We start from the raw sequence: 20,075 nt of genomic DNA, 5'->3' as shown, positions 1-20,075 counted from the left end.
TCTCCTCTCCTAGAGCGCCGCCAGGTAATCGAGCCTCCCATTGGCCGAGGCGCCGTGGTTACGTGTTAGCGGGTGCTTTTTCGCTCTGCAGCAGACGCCGACGCCATTGCCGGGGTAGGAGCCGCGCTTCGTTTTCTTTTTGTGCAACAGTTTTGGCGGGTAGAGTTTTTGCATCTTTGACGGCGTCTACGCGTTGCGGCGATGCAGAGCTTCTGTTGCGCGTATGCATGCAACAACCGAAGAGGCAGTGGGAAAATGTGTTTTGTACTTCCGTCCGGAAAAAAGCAAAGCTGCTAGCCGAAAGGTTTGGATGCACAGGATCAGCCGGACAAACTTCGTTAATGTGCTGGATCCGCCACTTTGTGAGGTGAGTGGCCGTTCTTCAGTTGTCAGTTGTGTTTTTCATTGGGGGGGGGGGGGGGGGGGGGAGATTTGCAGTCTTTCATCGCAGTAAATGCCGTTTGGCATAGTTGTAGATGGACTCGTTCGCTCGTAGGCTACGAAAGCTGTGTTTCTTGTTGTCTTATGCCCACCGTGCCAGCTCTGCTAGATTCTGCAGGTGCAGCTTTGATGTTGCGCGCATTTCGTGGCGTATCAACGTGGTTGCAGTCAGACTCGTTCGCAGGCTTGACTCGAAAGTTACGCTTCGTATCGTTTGAGCCCCCATGTTTACGTTGCTCGCGTTGGAGATCTAGCTTTCATCTTGCGCACTGCTGAAGGAATTGTTGTCGCAGTTGCACTCCTTCGCTTACGAACCCCATACTAAAGAGGTGGTTCTCGCTGTTTGATACCCGCTGTACATGCTGCTCGCAATATATGTCTAGCTTTTATGTTGCGCGCCTTACTTGCCGTTTATGGGTCGTAACAGATGGACTCCTTCGCTCGCGAATTCGACAGTAAAAGGGCGGTTCTTGCCGTTTGAGCCAACGCTGCTCATGCTTCTCGCGGTGCAGGTCTATGTTCCATGTTTGGCGCATCGCTGGACGTATTTGTTTGGTTGCAGTCGGATTTAGTCGCTCACGAACTCGACGCCAAGGGGGTTGTTATCGCTGTTGAAGCCCCCGCTGTTCATGCTGCTCGAAATTCTTGAACGAACCAACGTGTTTGCTTCAGAGAGAACTCAGTAAATTCGAGTTTTCATTTTTCAGCATTTGAGTTTTTTGTTCTGTTGCACGCTACTTCGGCAGATGCGATAAACTACGGCAGTCCAGGCTACTGCGCGTTAGGCATGGAGATTACAAGAGGGAAGGCAATGTTCTCTTACAAGCCAATATTGCATATGCTGACCGAAGATGACAATCACCTAAACAAGCAGCATTCGAATGACTCATGCGGCGCAGTAGTTGCTCAGGAAACAGCGTTTAAATGCCTTTTTGGTTGCTGTTAATCAACCCAAACTATTAACCCTAAATTCAAATTCTGATCACAATTGTATTGCAGTGCTTAACTACAGGTCTTCGTATTCGCCTATTTACAAACAAAAATTACGTGGCTACGGTCAGTCGGATATTTTTAACAGTAGCCTGCGAGGTGTCCGATGTGTATTAACTCCGAAATAATCTCCAAGCTTTCCTGCACTAAAATAATTGAAATTCAGACGAGTAATCACCTACTCACTGAATTGCACAGCCCGTTGCACGAACGAACACGCCTTTAAGAGAATATATTATAGCAGCATTAAACCGCCATCCGTCGAAATAAAGCCTAGACCGCAAATCTAGTCGCATGTCGGTCCGCATTCGCTTCGCGAAGTTAAATTTTTAATACGATTGGGCGAAAGACGGCGGTTTAAAAACACGACTACGAGACATTCACTATAGTGCCGCGAGCTTGCTCGCTCACTCCACTTCCACCGTGTGCACCGCGATCAAAGCGATCGCAGTACGAAAAGTTCCGATAAAGCAGTGCAACGTGTGTCGGGGCAGTTATTTAGGTGAGTAGTTTTTGTAGCTCCTATGCCGAGCGGCCGAATAAGAGGCAGAAAACGCAACTACAAATTCAGTCGGCGCGCTGTCCGCTGCACGCCAAAGCGCGAGCTTTTGGAACACAACGCGCAGAGTATATTTACTATAGTGCCGCGAACACGCTCTCGCACGCCACCTGCAACGTATGCTCCGCAACCAAAGCGATCGCAGGACAAAAAGTTTGGATAAAGCAGCGCACCGTCGGTCGCGTCAGTTACTTCAGAAACTTAATTTTCGATGTTACATGTCATCATGTCATTTCGACCTAACACAACGCAAAAAACGCCACACAAAATTCATTCGTGCGCGCGATCTGTTGCGCGTCAAAAGGCGAGCGTTGGGAGCGTCTGCTAGCATCCCCCTGCATGCCTATGCTCCGTCTCACAAGATGTTTGCAGCACTACGAAAGGTACAGCTCTCTCGTCCAATCAGGATGGCGCGCACTACATTAGTGTGTTCCTACGCGCCTGTGGCTCGATCCACCTGATGTCCAGGTGGCTTCTTTCTACCTCTATTTATAGTGAGCACGCGCTGATTGGTCCCGATACGGCAGGCTTGCGCTTTGCTGCTGGGCACCTGGCGCCATCTGGCGCCCTCAGAGCGACCTGCGCCTCCACACTTAAAGCCTCCGAGATTATAAGCGGGGGGCTCGCTCTTCATCGGGTGGTCTCGGAGGCCATAGTTTTGCCGTCCTCTTGATGAGCGCATTTGTACTCCAACTGCCCCCGCACTCGTCGCGAAGCGCTTCAAGAACATTTAAAGCCACCTGCTTCGCCTGCTTGGGGAAACAGCGCACTGTCGGTGTAGAGCACACAGGAGACACAACAGACTCGTCCGACGCCATGTTGGAAAGTGGCGACGCATCACTACCTCGCAGCAGGCCTCCGCAGAGCTGTGTCCGTACGGGCTTTGTCTGGTAATTTCACCAGTGATTGAAACACTCCCTACCATTTAAATATACCTGTCCAAATCATGTTTTAGTTGCAATGCTTATTGTTTTGATTAATAGTCATACACTCCTCAAATATTCGAGGGACTATTTTCTGCGTTTCTGCAGCCCTGATTGGACGAGAGAGCTCTACCTTCCGTAGTGCTGCAAACATCTTGTGAGACGAAGTATAGGCGCCGCCATCGTCGGCGCCCGGGAGGAGCCGAGAGGAGGAGCGCTGGCATAAGAGGAGGAGGGAGGAGATGTTTCTTCTTTTAGTCTATTGAGGGGGTTTAGTTGGTGCGCCTGTGTAGCGCCATGTTTTTGGGCTAACCTGAGCTATATATGTTAATGGCTGGGGCAGCCGCCAGACGGCACTACATGTAGAAATGACGTAACTAGTCGTCTGCTCATTCTACTGTGAGTGAATATAGAGAGACGGACGTCCACCTGGAGCAGCGTGTAAACATAAAATTCTGTGTGAAGCTTGGCGAGACAGCCACAAAGACGTGTGAGCTCCTTCGTAACGTTTACGGCAACAAGACATTATCGCGGACGCGAGTTTTAGAGTGGCACAAGAGGTTCGTTTCGGGAAGAAGGTAGATGGAAGACGACACAAGGCATGGGCGCCCTTCAACCTCATTGAATTAAAACAACGTGGCTCGGATCAGGGAAATCTTCTAGCAAAACCGCACCATTACAGTTTTCGCATGGTATCAGATGCTCTCGACATTAGTAAGGCAACATGCCACCAACTTTTGAGTGAGAACTTGGGGAAACGAAAGCTGATTGCCAGACTTCTGCCGCACTCCCTCACATAAGACCAGAAAAACACGCGGGCATCAGAGAATGCTGATTGTCTCTCTGAGGCAGAGAAAGATGCTGCATTCGTCCACAGCATCATTGTGCATATGAAACATATTGTTTTCAATATGATCCTAAAAAAAACGCACAGCGCCGAATGGCGGTTCGCAAGCTCTCCGGCATCGAGAAAGGTGCGGCGAGAGGAGACCGAAACAAACACGATTCTGATTGTTTTTCCCAATGCCAGAGGTGTCATACTCTACGAATTCGTCCCACTAGTGCAGACGGTGAATCAGGAGTTTTATATCCGCGTTCTCCAACACATGCGTAATGCACTGCAATTCCGTCGCCCTGACTTATGGGCATCTGGACAAGGGAGCCTTCTCCATTGTAACGCAAGGCCGCACAGTGCTCTCAACCTAACAAAATTTCTCGCCAAGCACAGCATTACTGTACTTCCCCATCCACCATACTCGCCTGACCTCTCCCAATGCGATTTTTTCCTGTTTCCTTGTGTGAAGAGAGCCCTAAAAGGTCACTGGATTGGGAGCTTGGAGGCCACTCAAGATGCCACGACAAAGGAGCTGCCAGCCCTGCCAAAAGGAGCGTTTTCCTATGGTTTTCAGGACCTCAAGGAGTGTTGAAATCTGTGTATAGACTGCAGGGGAGACTATTTTGAAGAGGTGCTGCACAAATGATTGCAATGTTAAGCGCATTTTTTTAATAGACTCAGACTCGGAACTTTACAGACAAAGGTTGTACTTATCTTGGCACATCCTTCAGCTTGCACCTATAACCTTTAATGTTCAAAAATTTGTCGGCGTTGCCATCTTGTAGTTGTAAAACTTTATTTGGCAGGAGAATTCGTGGCATTCAGGTCCCCTCGGTCTCCGCATAACCCCACTCACGGTCTGAACGCTCTTATGATGTTGGTTCATGAAGAATGCGGCCCAGCTGACAGCGACCTTCTGTCTTGCAAGGTCCGTTCAACACAGAAATTTTGCGATGTATATTCTATATGATCGGGAATACTAGATGTAGTTTGCGCTGTCCGGTAAGTGAATCGGACCTGGCTCTCCGGCGTTCGAGACCGGAACTCTTCCGGTCCGCGGGGGTTTATTATTTTTCAATCTTTTTAGGTGTGCCGAACCTAATATTTGTCCGGTAAGGGACGATTGTGTAGTACGTGCCCACTCTGTAACAGCATATATGCTGCATGAGGCCTTTTTACCCCCCTATGTAATATCCAGGTGATTCCCACTGAGCAAAGCGTGAGAAAATTCTTCAGGCTCTCTCTCAGCGAGGCACCCTTTTTTGGGGTCTTCGGCTGGTCAAATGTCGTGTCGCAAGCTGAGTCATGACAGCTTCCTCCCACACGAGACGACTCTCGGCGGCTAGCAATCGCTACTGTTGCACGAAGCGACGACTTAATTGCCTGCAGAACGACCAGCACCTCTCTGTCGCTCGTAACATTGTATTCTGTGACGTTGACCAGATTCTTTAAGGCGTCTTGAAACTTCAACCACATGAGGAATTGCTACAATGTCGTTACCATAGCTGTGGGATAAATGCCCACACTGAAAACTCTCATGACCAACCAATGCTGAGAAAATCAAACATGCTACAATACATATTCACACACAAACGCATGAAGTACCAATTTTGGTTGCTTGAAGAGCACTTGGGACTGCTTAGAAAGAACGCCTGAGTGCGTCCGAGTTCTCGTTCATTTTTCTCTTCTTGTAATTTATGTCAAAATGATACAGCTGCAGAAGCAAGCTCCACCTCAGAAGGAGATTGTTCTTTGATGTGGTTCGCAGCCAGAAAGGGGCACAATGGTCCGTCTCTATGATGAATTTGGCGCCTGCGGAATAAGATTGTGAGTTTTTATAGCCCAAACAATGCAAGCGCAGTTTTTTTCCTACCCGCGGTACGTCATCTCTCGACAACTCAGTTTTGGCTCAGGTAGAGCACGGGATGTCCGTTGCCATCGTCATCCCCCTGACAGAGAGCGGCGCCTATTGCTCGATCACTCGCATTACATTGGACCGTGAATTTCAGACGTAATCAGGAGCTCGCAATACCCGGCGGCTAATAAGTACCGCCTTCATGTGTATGAAGGACGCTTGGTGTTTTCTTCTCAGACTACATTTGTCGGCTCTGTCGCGCCTAATTAGAGCATCGGTTAGGGGGCTTGCCAAAGCTGAGTTATCACGGATGTAGTGATTGTAATATCCCGTGAGCCCTAAGAAAGCCCGAACGTCCGTCTTCGTTCTAGGCCACGGGTAGTCTCCTACCGCCGAGATCTCAACCTCACAAGGTTGCCGGGAATATTGGCCTACGTTCTGACCCTAAGATCCAAGGTTGCTCTCACAAGGCAACAGTTAACGGCCTTTACAGTGTGCCCAGCTTCATGCAAACGGCTTAGCACTGCTCTCAGATGCAATACATGCTGCGCCCATGAATTTGAGAAGACAGCAATTTCGTCTAAGCAGGACACCGCAAATGCTTCACAGCCATTTAGAACCCTATTTATTTGGAAGGAATATCAAAAGGGGGTATTTTCGAGCCCGATGCTCATCATTGTTTGTTGATAACTTCCCGTTTGAGTTACCAAACCTGAGTATTAGCTGGCGCGCTCAGTAAGCGACAGTTTCCAGTACCCTCGAGTAAGGTCTAACGTAGTTACATAGGTTGCTTGGCTGACCTTATCCACTCTCTCCTCGATACTAGGAAAAGGGTGCGCTTGATCTTTTGTGAGACCATTTGACTTCCGGTTGTCTACTACTGGCCTTGGGTCCTTATCTATAGCTTCCACCAAGATTATGGGTTGAAGCGTATTCGCTTTCAAAGTGCTTGATTGCTCCTAATTCCAGCATGCACTTTACCTGCATATCAAGGATACGTTTCTGCATTGGAGAGAGTCGACAGCACCTTGACCGCACCGGCCCAACGGAAGTTAGCGCAATGCAACACTCAATCATATCAATTATGCTCGGCCTATATACAAAGCAGTGACCAATCTCTGCTGTCAGTTCGCTGAGATCCAACAATTGAGATTCTTCTAGTTCTCCTTTCCGCTCAGTTCTTGTGATGATTTCCTGCGCTCTGCGTTCCTCTCTGCTACAAGAGATAAGATTGTCTTTCATCTCCTCACGAAGGTTCAGCATTATAATTGCGCGGCCTCTCTTTGCACGTAATGCTTCGTTATGCAATGGCAAATGCGCACTTCTTTGCGACTTGCTGACGATTTCACCACGTAGTTGGTGGTAGAGAGCTTGGCAACTACTTCAGCCGGCCCTTCCTACTGTACTTCGATCGCATTCTGCCTTGACGCTCTCAGCAACATTACCTTGTCACCGATAGAAAACATCCGTTGATGGGATGTCCAATCACAGTAGACCTGACAACAAGCCCGGGCTGACTTCATGCTGGCGTCCACCGGTTCTTTATTGTTATGTAGACGATCCAGCTGAGTCCTCTCCGCGCCCTTCCCAGGCGCCGCGTACTGTTCGCAGAGGTGATCGCGGCTAAATCCAATGAATTCAAGCGGCACTGACCGCAAAGCGAAAAGTACCGCTGGTAGGCACGCGTCCCTGTTGGGCTTGTTTCAATAGCACAGTCCTCTAAGCATGCGCTTTAGAACAGAATGCCACCCTTCTAAGCGGTTGCTGTGTGGATGATGATTTGAGCTGTGCACTATCTTAATGCCGCACCGCTCTAGAAATGAGGTGGTGACGGCACTAGTGAATACACTACCCTGATAACTTTGGATCTCAAAAAGGACTCCAACTCGTGCAAAGACTGATAACAGTGAATGCACAACACTTTCTGACGTCACGTCGCACCGCGCGATAGCCTCTAAAACTTCGTGGCAGGGCATAACATGGTGCGGATATAACAACACCCCGAATTTGTCACGGGAAGTGGCTAATTTACATTGATCACCAACCGGTGACACGGCTTAGTAATGATCGGCACTAACACCATCGGTATTTTCCGCTTATCTTGCGCCTTTCCGACCCGCTCGCATGTGTCGCACGATCTTACAAAACGCTCCATGACCTTAAAACATCCAGTCCAATAGTACTCTTGTAAAAGCTTCCGCTTTGTTTTCCCGATTTCCAAGTGGCATGACAACGAACTGCCGAAAGAAAGTCGCGCAAAGTCTTGTCGGTACTACTGGGTAGCGAATAGTTAGCCTCGCTCCACTCCACGCTATCCTTTCATTGGCGATAAAGTACACTGTCTCTAATAACGAAAACAATGCCTCTTTTTTTCTCTTACTCGTTCTGGGGAGCTTTCTGACCTCCTGCATGGTCGCGTCATTTGCTTGCTCCATACCTAGCTCTTCTCGGTTCGTACTTACCAGCGTCGTGAAACTGCTTGAGACTGGCGGCAAAAGGATTTCCTCGTTCTACGGTATGTCATGCTTACTTGCGGGTTGACCAGTCTCGGGTGCTTCCTTAGCGCGATTTTTTGAGCCTTGGTCGTCGATTTCCGCCCCAAGTTTAACTGCTGTTTCGTCCACAGCAGGAGTAAGCTGTGCTGCAAGTTCTTCCGCCTTCGAACGTGTTAAGGCCTGCACAACTCGGTCTCCAAAAAGGATCCCCTAATCTTGTATTAACATACCCTATTCTTTGGAGAACAAATACGGATAGCATTTAGGTAGCTTTCCTGAATTGCAGCTTCGGTTGCAAGCTTACCGAAAGGGCCCTCAACCACCACTGTCGCTATAGGCAAACACACGCTTTGATCTTCTGCTACCTGTCGGACCCACGCACATTTGTTTGTGTATCGGATGGTCACACATACTTCAGATGGGCAACATCCATCGTTGCGGCTTAGTAGCGCAGCAATTTGCATGGCTTCCCGGTCACTACCGGGTCATGCGTGTTATGTTCCAACAGCTTCATGTTTTCACCGCCGTCACTAGCATACGAGAACTTACCCCTTTCCTTTCGGCAGTTCACTGGTAGTTGACCCGGCTCATTGCATCTGGAGCAAGTGAGCGGCCTCCTAGCTCCAAACACGACTTTTTATTTCTGCGTTTTGGCCCCTTTTCACCCTTCTCATTGTGATCCTTTCTTTGAGGTTAATTGTAAGAAGCCTTTCTTTCTAGACTGCAGGGCTGCCAAAGAGACTCTTGTGAAGATAATTCGCACTTCTATCGTAATTAAGGGGCCTATCAACAGTAGTGTTGTCGCTAAACTGCCGGCGCAAGCTTATTTCTCAGTGAGTTATGCAGCTTTTGTCGCATACGTTACGTTTTCCCGGTCCTGTAGCCAATTCCTTTCCACTCAGGCAGGCACTTGTAAAACTGCTCGAAAAATATTCTCACAACTACAGCGTCCAGGGCATTGTTGGACTCTGTGCTCTTTAACCATTCGACCAAGTTTGCTTTCAACTTGTACAAAAACTGGGGATAGCTCTCATTCCTTGACTTCTTAGCTCCCCGAAATCTTTGCCTGAACGTTTCGGTGCCAAGTCTGTACTTTCATAGAAGGCAAGCTTGACCTTCTCGTAGAGTTCCGCGTCCTCCTTGCTGAGACGTGCAACAACGTTCACTGCCTCGCAGGGCAGAAGCGTCGGTAGCCTGTGGCCGAATTTTTAGTTGCCGACCTTAGTAGCCGACTTTTTACTGAACTCGAGTTCCAACTTACGAAGCCTCGATCCAATATTTTTGCTTAATTCTCACTTTCACGCTCATGCCGGGTTTCCTCATTTTCCAGTTCTTTCAGCTGTCTGAGCTGCTTTTCCATTTTTTATTCTATTAGGCTCCATGCTTCAGTGATCTACTCATTCTCTGCACCCAAATCAGTGATTGCCTCAATGATCACGGGTTTTCGTGCCAAACTCCTTGTATCAATCCCCAATTGCTCACACAACAGCAGCAGGTCCGGCATCTGCCGCTTCTGTACGTCCATAATAGTTCTGTCTGGGTTATTTCCAAAACAACTAAGCAAAAATAGCAAAGTTCGAGGATTTAAGAAAAAATTTCTACCAGTTCTAAAATTTAAACCTTTTTTAGAATCTGTTTCGCATCAGAGGTTCTGCAAGCACTCAACCACGCATAAAATCGTGTTCCAAGACAGCTGCTTTCTCGCTGGCCGACCGTTGCCGCTTTTATCTTCAGATTTCACCGCTGATCACCAGTTGTCGTGGCGCACAGGCTATATCGGACCCAGGATTCATTTGGTAGCGTGTCTGAATCTTCAGGTTGAGAAAAGACTGAAGCTTGAAGTTTGAAAAAACTAAAACAAGCAGGTTGAATTTTACGTTTACTAAACTCAGTTACATAATGAGGAAAGAGCAAGGAGTGAAAAATTAAGAGTTCGTGCGTCGAGCGACTGGATGAGCCTTGTCGCCAGGGCCCAGAGCATTCCATCTCACTCAGCACGCTCCTTGAATCCCCTAAGGTTCGGCCTCTTCATCAGGCGGTGGCAAATCAAACACGAGGCACATTTATCCAAGATGGGAACCTATCAAAGTTGTACAGTACTGTGGCAAGTGGAGTCATTCGTTGCGGAGTTGAGCCGTCGGAACTAACATTGCAACAGTTGTGCACGTGGCTCCGTATCTCCGAAAACACCAGGGTCCCTTGCGGCGCCGCGGGCCTCAACTGCGGCGAGCTTTGTACGATGTGGCCGGCTCCTGACGGAAACGGCTAATTACTTGACGGCGCCGTTGCTTTCTTCCCCCGAACGGGCGCCCTTGGCTCTGGCCGTCCTTGGTCGCTGGCCGCAGGCGTACTTCACCGAGAAGCACTCAAAGGCAAGGTTACTATTACCGAGCGAAGAGTGAGAAAATTCCGCTGGCTCTTTCTCAGAGAGGCTTCTTTTTGGGGGGGTTGTCGGCTGGTCAAATGTCGTGTCGCAAGCTGAGTCATGGTGAGCTACATGGAACTAGTGTTGCGCCTCGTGGACTGTGAGGGCTTTGGTTGTGAAAGTGCTCTTCCCGTACCTTTGTAGCCGAAATGAGAGTCATTCAGGTATCTGCTTTAGCAGCGCCATGCAGCGTAGAACGCAAATAAAAAATGACAAAGACGGCTATCAACTCTTGATAATATTTCATAACTATAGAATGGGTTTGTCGGGTTTTCCGTTTAAGGCGGGAACATTTACTTTACATTGGCGAAAATAACGAAGCGCCGACCAAAAGGTGCTGTCAAGATGGAAGGACGTTTCGACTTCCACACGGAAGTCTTGTTCACTGATGGAAAAATTTCGCACACAAAGCTTAAGTACGTTGTGCTAATCGTCGCAGGCATCTAGCGTACGAGGGCGGTAGATTGCCGATGTTACGGTTGAGCGTCTGATCTGTTGTCTGGATAAGCAGACTCCAGATATTGGCGTGACATCCAGTTTTTCTCACGGCCGATAATTGCCGCTTCTTCCCAAGCGATATCATGCTTCGTGTTTTCAACGTGTTCAGCCAGTGCGTTTGAACAAGCCTTCTTTTTCTTGACATCATTCTTGTGCTCATTCAGCCGTCTTTCAAAGTTTCCGCTTTCACCTATGTAGGAGTGATCGCAGTCTGAGCAGGGGATTTTATAAATTACTCCGGGAAACATTTCCTTTTTTTAGCTTATCCTTTACGGACACCAACTCGTGACGAAGCTTGCACGCAGGCACGTGAGCTATATGCACATCGTAGGTGCGAAAAACGCGGGCCAATGACTCGCTCACGCCTGGCCAGACGACCAGACGAGATTTCGTCGAACCTTAGATTTCATCATGCTACGACGGTCGTATGGCCAGAATTTCATCACTCAAGTGCGCCAGTTCGTTTCGCTAACCGTCCGGATTTCTGCTTTCAAGGCTCATCTAGAATTCAACCTCATATGCAAAGCCAGGAACCTAACCCCGCGGTCCGTCCGCTTGCTACGACCGGTCGATACGCCCTTCGGTCATAGCGTGGTGTCAAGAGCAGATCGACAGTTGCTTCAAGCCAGAATCCTGGAGTGCAAGGACTCCATAAGGCACCTTCAGAACCAAGCCTTTTTTGCCCGTCGCCGCCTTGAACACTAGTGTCCGAACGAGTTCGTCAGCATCCAGTTGCACGCGAACTTCCAGAGAAGCCAGAGAGCCAGAGAAGCCTCACGTACACAGGTGGGAAGGCCAAGTTTGCGCATGTGTGCTGCTTCTAAAATGTCCTGCTCAATTCTAGACTTTCCCCTTCCTCAAATATTTGTTTCATGAAGCTTGGGGTAACAACCATTGCACACCCTTAAATGTCTGGGGAGATTAGCGCCAATTTCACCCTTCAGAGGGCGGAAATGCTGCCGCAGTCTATCAGTGATCCGTCTATTCGTCTTGTGTTCTCCGCCCCTCAACTTTGCAGGCGTGTGGCGGACGGTCCGTGCAGCGCCGCTTGCACCGCTAAGCACAATTGCAAGTACGTGCATTGCTCCACTGTTGTGGTGTACCAGTTTCCGCTGCAATGTGGCAGTGCTTACGTTGTCCAAATTGACCAATGTATCATTGAGAGAGAGGGCACTGAAATGGCTGAACACCATTTCTCTGAAGGGTCTCTTGACATCTTTAGGTACTGTTATTTCCTGGCAGCGCCGCATAGGTGACTGTACGCCACCTCGTTCCCTTTAACACTTATATGTCGAGGCACCAATTGGCACCATCTGCACTTTAATTTAGGCAGCAAGATCCATGGCCTTATTCTCAAGTCCAATAGACTGCCACTTCGAGTTTGAACTCCTTTTTGAAGGCAAATGATTGCTCAAGCTGAGAAGCGTTTACTTCAAGCGCGCATAATGGATACCAAATGGTGTTTTCGTCGCGCAACACATGCTGCGCGATTGCCTCAACAGCGATTTTTTCAGCGTCCTGCTTCACACCAATAGCGCTGCTGCCATGTCCTGTCAAGAGAGAAGCCGAGCTCAAGAAGCCAAGTTCTCTTCGTTGCTGGATAAGAGGGTCGTTTATCATGCTGCATTTGGGATACACAACCTATCTTCCCACCACCTGGGCACGGCAGAATTGAGCCTCCTAAGACGAGGCCTTAATTTCTATAGCGGCGCGCAGCCAAATGGGGGAAGAATGGCCTGCGCTGTGGAGTAGGCAGTCCGCAAGGTTGACCCTGGTAAGCGAGAAGAATCTCGTTGCCGTACCACCGGGACCCTTTCGAAGCGTTGCGTGAAGAAAACAGAAACAGTGACTTCCCCTGAAATGCATGCCTTGAAAAGACTCCAAGAGAACAAAGGCATTGTCATCCTGCCTGCTGACAAGGGGAATTCAACCGTCGTTCTCAACCAATGAGACTACATCCTAAAAACGGCGACGAGGCGACGTAGGAAAAAGTGACACGTGACCCCACGCAGGTGGTAGAGACAGAGCTTCAAAGACTACTTTCCGACGTCTTCAAATTTGTCCCATTAGAGAGCAAGAATATCTATTTTGCGGCTGCTATGCCAGAGCACCTCGGCACCTGCTATCTACGGCCTTCCTAAGGTGCACAAACGGGACGTACCACTACTCCCTATAGTAGACTTTACGCGCTCTTCATTGCACGCGCTCTCCGGATACTTGCATCAAGTGCTTTGCTCTCTGGTTGAAAGAACAACGGCGTATGTAAAAAACTCCTCCCACTTCGTCTAGAAGCTTAAGGACGTCTCTATAGACAATGAGGAAGTCCTAGTCTCTTTCGACGTGAAGTCAGTGTTTACGTCAGTCCCGGTATACTTCGCAGTTTCCGCCTTCAAACGCCTTTTAAAAAACGACGCCTCGCTCCCTTAATGTACGCCTTTTGGGATTGTTGACATTTGTCGTCCGCTCAAATTCTGCTTGCGCAACACGTATTTTGTCTTCAGTAAGCATCACTACAAACAACTATTCGGTAAAGCCATGGGTGCTCCCGTCTCTGTCGTATGCGCAAACATTGATCTAGAACGCACTGAAGCAGAACCACTTGGTTCATTTCATCCAGCCCCTAAACTGTGTCTGCGGTGCGTCGATGACTGTGTCTGTGTGATTCGCCGACAGGATGCAAGTCGTTTCCTTGAGCACCTAAACTCCTTTCAGCCGACAATGAAATCCACCAAAGAAAAAGAACAGAATGGCGCCATTCCCTTCCTGGACGTACATGTGCAAAGAACAAGCAGTGGGTTCGCAACGTGCGTGCAGTGCAAGCCCACTCACACTGGTCGCTATCTGAGTGTTCATTCAGCACACCCTGTCACGCATAAACGCTCCGTTGCGTTCGCACTTTTCGGCAGCACGTGCCGCCTTTGTTCAAGCCCGAGGACACTCACATTTTAACTAAAAACCGTGAGGGAGGATCTTGCCAACAACGGATACCCGCAAAATATGGTATTCACCGCAGAACGCCGCTGTCCATGTCAAAACGTGGAAACAACGGCCACCGAGAAAATCAAGCGAACAAGCATCCCCATACGCTCCAGGAGTCAGCAAGGCCTCAGCCCGGGTCTTCAAAAACTACAATGTCCACACGCCCTACGCGCCACCAAGTAAACTGAAGCAAAAACTCGTCAGAGTTAAAGGCCGGGTTGAACGAAACAGATTCCCCGGAGTGGTGTACAAAATCCCCTGCAAGCACTGCAAAGCTGTATACATCGGCGAATCAAGCATTTTTATTAGGCGCTTAAAACAGCACCATAATGACGTCGCCAAAAGCCGCACGAAAGAAAATGCCTTGGCTGAACATCATCAAGCTGCGGCACATGCCATCGATTGGAACAACACCTCTGTCCCCGCGACGGAGAAGAATTTATCGTCCCGCTTATTTCTAGAATCACTTCACATCCAAACAACACCACATGTTTCGAACGGAAAGCGGGGTAATCTTCCTGAGGTTTCCACATGCTCATTACGCCACCTGGATCGTACACAAGTCACCACCTTCGTCCAACCGCTTCCATTCTGAACAATGGACCCGTACGGGCCCCGAAACGTCAATTTTTTTCCTTTTTTCTTTTTTGGCGAGTGCTCCTTTTTTCTGGTATTAAGCTACCTTCTATGACGGAGGAACGTCGCCAGGTCTCTCATCATCGATTGAAGTAATTTAGGAGCGTCTTCCTGTTTTCAAGAGGCAAAAAAAAGTGCTTGAGTACAGGTAATGACGCAGTAACTGTCTCATATGTCTCGGTGCGCACCCGAGGCGCGCCTTAAGGAAAGCTATAAAGGAGGGAGTTCAAGAAGACAAGAAGAAAGAGGTGCTGTAGTGGAGATCTCTGGAATAGTTTAGACTAGCTCGGTATCTTTAACGTGCAGTGACAACGCCCAGCACACAGGCGCCTTTTTCGTTTCGCCTTCATCGAAACGTGGTTGTCGCGGTTGGGTTTTATTCCGGGTACTTCGGCTCAGTAGACGAGCACATTAACCACTGAGCCACCGCGGCGGGTTCCGCAGCATTTAGTTGGTAATGCCGTCGGGCCTTGTTTACACCTGCATCGTAGGCCGCTGAGCGTTGCTGGAGTTCTCTAAGCAGGAACGGGGGTATCCATAACCGATGTGTAGGAAGCAGGCGGCGGACCGAGGTTAATTCCGGAATGTGCACATACAAACGCAATTTGCACGTACGAAGGAGGCCAACGAACAAACACCCGTTCGAGCTATAGCATGTCTACAGGCTAGACTTCTGCGCTGCAGCGTTGTAACGGCTAAATGCTACAACAGACCCACGTGACCATCAAAACGTACGACGGGCTAACTCTAGAGGTCGATTTTTGAACGAGCAGCAACAAGGCAAATTTTGAGAGGTGGTTCTTTTAAAAAGAGCGTCTCACCCAATAAGAAAACTGACCGAAACGCAAGTGAGATACCAAAGGCTGATTGCTGTAACTGAGGTCCTGCCGTTTAGACACGTATCGAATTGCTGACTTACGAAGGCGAGGCAAAACCGATTTTCTACGACTGTGCATGTGTCGCAGCTAATAGGATGGGCGATGACAGACACGAGTACCAGGGATGACGAAGGCACTGCTTAGGAGGAGGAAAACTGAGGTAATCAGTGCGTGACACCGGGCAGGTTTCCATGAGTGCTCGACCACGGAGAAAGCGACGACCTATAGAAAGCTTTAGATCGAGCTAAGGAACAATAAGAAAACACTTCGTCTGAAGAAGCCAGAGGAGGAGGAGAAGGTAAGCAGGGAGGTTAACCAGAAAAAGAGCCAGTTTGCTACCTTGCACAGGAGGAAAGGGATGAGGGGAGAAAAACATGCAGGAGAAAATACAGTGGCAGGAAATGAAAGTCACTATGCGAAGTCACAGCGTTCAGTAAAGTCACAGCCTGTCGTGCTGGACAGAAGTCCCCAAAAAGCGGTGCAGGGCCTTAGAGGCCTTCACCACCGATGACCAGTGCGGCCAGTGGCCGAGAATCTTCCTTTCCTTCTCTGGGGGCAGGTCTAGATGATCCAGTGCACGGCAGTGAGACAGTCTTTCGGCGCCGCAGGCAGGGCATTCACAAAGAATGTGGGCTATAGTCTCATCACACCCGCACATGGCACATGCAGGGCTGTCAGTGATACTTGTTAAGAAGGAGTAGTGCTTGGTGAAAGCTACGCCAAGCCACAGGCGACACAACAAAGTTGCTTCAAGTCGTGGCAGGTCGAATGGAAGCCGAAGCTTCCGATCTGGGTCCATGGTTTTAAAACGCGAATGCGAGAATTGGCCTGAATTCCATGCGGCAAGCGTGATGTCCCGCGACAGTGGTCTAAGCCTACCCGTTGCGTCGGCTCTCTAGATGGGGATGGACACACAATCGGAAGGAGGCAGAAAGTGGTATTTAACCAGTATTTGTTCTTATTCGTTGTTTTTGTGTGCATTTTATTGTGTTGTTTTACACCGTGTAATTGCAAACTGTAAACTGGTTGTTGGGGAAAGGAAACACTGCAGTATCTGTCTTACATCTCGGCGGACACCTGGACCGCGCCGTAAGAGTTGGGGTAAGGAGCGACTGAGAGAAGAAAGGAAGGATGAGGCGCCAGAGTGGAGAGCTCCGGAATAATTTCGACCACCTGGGGATCTTTACCGCGCACAGGCATCGCACAGCACACGGGTGCCATTGCGTTTCGCCTCCATGGAAACGTGGCCGCCACAGTCGGGTTCAAACCACGGTACTCCGGATCAGTAGCCGGGCGCCATAACAACTGAGCCAACGCGGCGGGTACATCGTGTGCGGAAAATGTGTTTATCATGTCTGTCCACATGCGTCATTGCCATATATGAAAATTGTACCCTTCATGCTTACTTGTTTTGAAAATTTCTGTGGGCTTCCGTTTAACGAGTGTTAGCGAGCGTCATTTTCCGTGTTTGTTTCCGGGATGAACATCCGTCTCTTTTTTGAAGCGAGGAGTGGGGGGTCTTTGCTCTGTGCGAGAGTCGATGGGCGAGAGCGGCGGCGGGCGCGTTAGGCCGTGAATGATTGCTCCGATGTCAAAGGTACCGCCGAGGCTCGTACGGTGCACGGCTCCCTGCCCGATGTTTGTTGTAGCGAAGCCTTTTGCATGTGTTTATCTCTTCAGTGAGTGTTCTAGTGCGTGTCCAAGCTTGTGCTCGAGCAGTGCGTTGACTGAAACGATGTTTCTAAATTGTGTGCATATACTGTGTATGTATTAAGTTTTCACATCCTGAACTGTAAGTTGTAGTCCATCTTTCTGTCTATATGTACATTCATACCTTCTATCTTAGTTGGCTAATAAGATAAGCTGACATACAGCACAAAAACTAATGATAATATGCTCTGCCTAATCAATGCTTTGTTAAAATTTGGGATTTTTCGCCGTATTTTTCAGCTGTTATATGTCCTCTGCAAGCGTGCAAACGGTGCTGCGGTGTGTGCTCAAAGCCAAAATGCCCACCAGGAACACCAACGCCTGGGCAGAGAAGCACGACCCTCTACTTACCAAATCCTAAGAAATGCGAAAAAATCACCTATCCGGGAGTTTGTAAGGGCAAATATTATACTTTGTTAAATGAATGCACTGATTGTTGCAAATCTTATCTATAGAAATAAATCATGGTTGAGTGTGCAAAGTCCGATTGTTATTTTCCTTGTCAACCGCACAGAAGCGCTCACTATAACGATACTGTAGGAATATTCGGCATTCTCGCAATTTTTTGGGCTTCACCTGTTAATAACAATCTTTTAATGCAATACGTTTTTACTGCATGACATGAGGCATAAAATTGCAGGTTTGTATGAAGACCTTTATTTGGAAACTGCTGCTGTGAGACACCAAAAAAAAGTACATATGGCCGTTACGAGTGCGCGATGAGCTTGTTAAGCGTAAGCTCCCTCGGGAGAAAGGACGTGTACCTGAAGACGGCATTTAGGCTTGGCAAGGCGCAAGCAGAGCGCAGGGCAAAGCGGAGATTTTATATTTTCGATGTGTTTGACAATTTCTAGCGATACCTAGATGGAATCTCAGGAAGCATTCTTCTGACGAACGTGGCTATGTAGGGAGCCAACAAGAGTGCCTTTTGCCTTATGCCTTGTGTAGGGACTGCCTCGTCGGCGAGCGCCAGCAGTTTCGTGAGGGAATTGTGCGCGAAAACCAACCGTGCAGCAGCCGGCAGTCGAGTGTGCCATTTGCTCGTGTGCACATGCCGCCATGGGTGTCGTGCCGCCAGGAAAAGGAACTGATCGCAATCATTGCAGAGGGGCGCTTTCTGTGGAATATTACAGACACGAAATATCGAAGGCGTGATTTGAAGGTATTTTCGTTTCAAGAGACAGCTACAAATAAAAGTTGGGACAGGATTTCAGATGTGAGTACTGGTTATCTGTCGTGCTTTTTTTGAACTGGAGATGAATAAGAAAGCAGTGCTGAATTTTTTTTCTTTGATATCGCAATGGGAATAATTTTACCGAGTTCCCATTTCATTGCAAGAATGATGCGTTTAATTTTACATTTTTCGTACTATGAAAGGGTGGAATAAAGCCGATGAATCTGTTGAGATTGTGACGTGACTTATAGGGATGTGCACTTGCGGTAATATTCCTTATTATTATGCTTCAATAGGGCAGAAAGCCGGCCGGGTTGGTAATGAAATGTGGAACAGCAGCGAAAATATGACCTGCTTAAATGTAGGCACAGCACACTGAACGTAGACGCATGTAGCCTGCCTTTAAATTTCTCGCATTAAGTTTCCGAAACCGCTGTGCTCAAGCGCCCTTCGCAGCTAGCTCATCATCCATATCGAGCGCGTTTTCTTCTGCGGTAGCGGCTCATCGTACGAGTCAGAAACGAGGCAGTAGAGAAGCAAGCGTGCTGTTTAGCAGCCGCGTACGGTGATAGTTCGTCCTATATTCTGCGGAACCGCCAGTAACTGCGGCTATGGCAAGGTGTCTGCAGTATCCGCGGCTCTGAACAGGCGTCAAACGGGCACAGCCGTGAGCGCACGAGCAAAAACAGAGAAGCGGCGTGGAAGCGACGGAGCTGGTTTTTCTGTTGACCAAGAGTTTCTGAACAAGTGGCGCCCGTGTGGCCGACGCATGCTGGTTGGCGACGGCGAAACGTTTCCCCATTGTTCGTGTCGACGTGGTGTGACAGGATCGTCAACCCAACGAAACCACTGTTTTGTCAGATGGGTTGGCCGACTGTTTCCGCAGTGTGACACGGCCTTAATGTGATCGCTAGAGATTTCCCCCAAAGGGGCACGGCTGAATCATGACGCGGTTCCTTCGATATTTTTGCACAGAAGAATCTCGTCGCCAGCTCCAAAAAGCGCATTTGCTAAAAGAGGCGAACATAAGGTGAGTGCTTCAACTTCTGAAATTAAATTCATTACTTTGCGGCCATTCCAATGTTATTTGTGTGTGGAGCTTTACATCATGCGTTGACCGTGAATAGCCCACGCGGAGATTAGCCTCGCGATACGACAAGTAGACCTGAGCTGCGCGGCGGTTCTAGCGGGTTTCCTTTTCTCGCGCAAGGGGATATGCGATAGGGTCCCCTGTGCTCAACATCACTTAACACATCCATGAAACACTGCTGATAATTGTTCGCGTGCGGACAGGACGGGCAATTAAAAAAAGCTTACTTTGCAAACTCACAGCAAACAGCACTTCATCATGCTCTCACTTTTCAAAAACATCAAGAACAGGAGAAAAAACACACCTCTGTAGAAACCACCTCTAAAAAGATACTTTTCTCAGACTGTATCCAGGGCACGACTTGGTATGAAGCGCCCACTGTTTCTATTATGTTTTCAGACGAGCCAAACAGGAAATGCGATGCATGTCGCTATAGACTGTAAAAGAAAAGTGTTAAAATTTTCCGCAATGTTGACTCAAATTTCTTATTCATTAGCGGAGCATTTGTTGCTTTTTTTCTATTGTGCAGTAAAAACTTAAAAAATTGCTGTGTTCAACCACAGGTTATATTTCTGCAGTAGCCGCGC

General features: G+C 48.6%; 1 long non-coding RNA gene across 1 annotated transcript in view; it reads left to right on the top strand.

Moving 5' to 3' along the window:
* Nucleotides 1-17,705, top strand: part of LOC144130284 (uncharacterized) — a 35,061-nt gene extending 17,356 nt beyond the window's left edge. Inside the window, exon 2 of the long non-coding RNA XR_013314047.1 lies at nucleotides 17,465-17,705. This is a non-coding gene — a long non-coding RNA (uncharacterized LOC144130284). The remainder of the gene's footprint in view (nucleotides 1-17,464) is intronic.
* The last annotated feature ends 2,370 nt before the right edge of the window (nucleotides 17,706-20,075 follow it).

The sequence above is a fragment of the Amblyomma americanum genome, chromosome 4, assembly GCF_052857255.1.
Source record: "Amblyomma americanum isolate KBUSLIRL-KWMA chromosome 4, ASM5285725v1, whole genome shotgun sequence".
NCBI classification, from domain to species: domain Eukaryota; kingdom Metazoa; phylum Arthropoda; class Arachnida; order Ixodida; family Ixodidae; genus Amblyomma; species Amblyomma americanum.
This window is presented reverse-complemented; position numbering and strand designations above follow the sequence as displayed.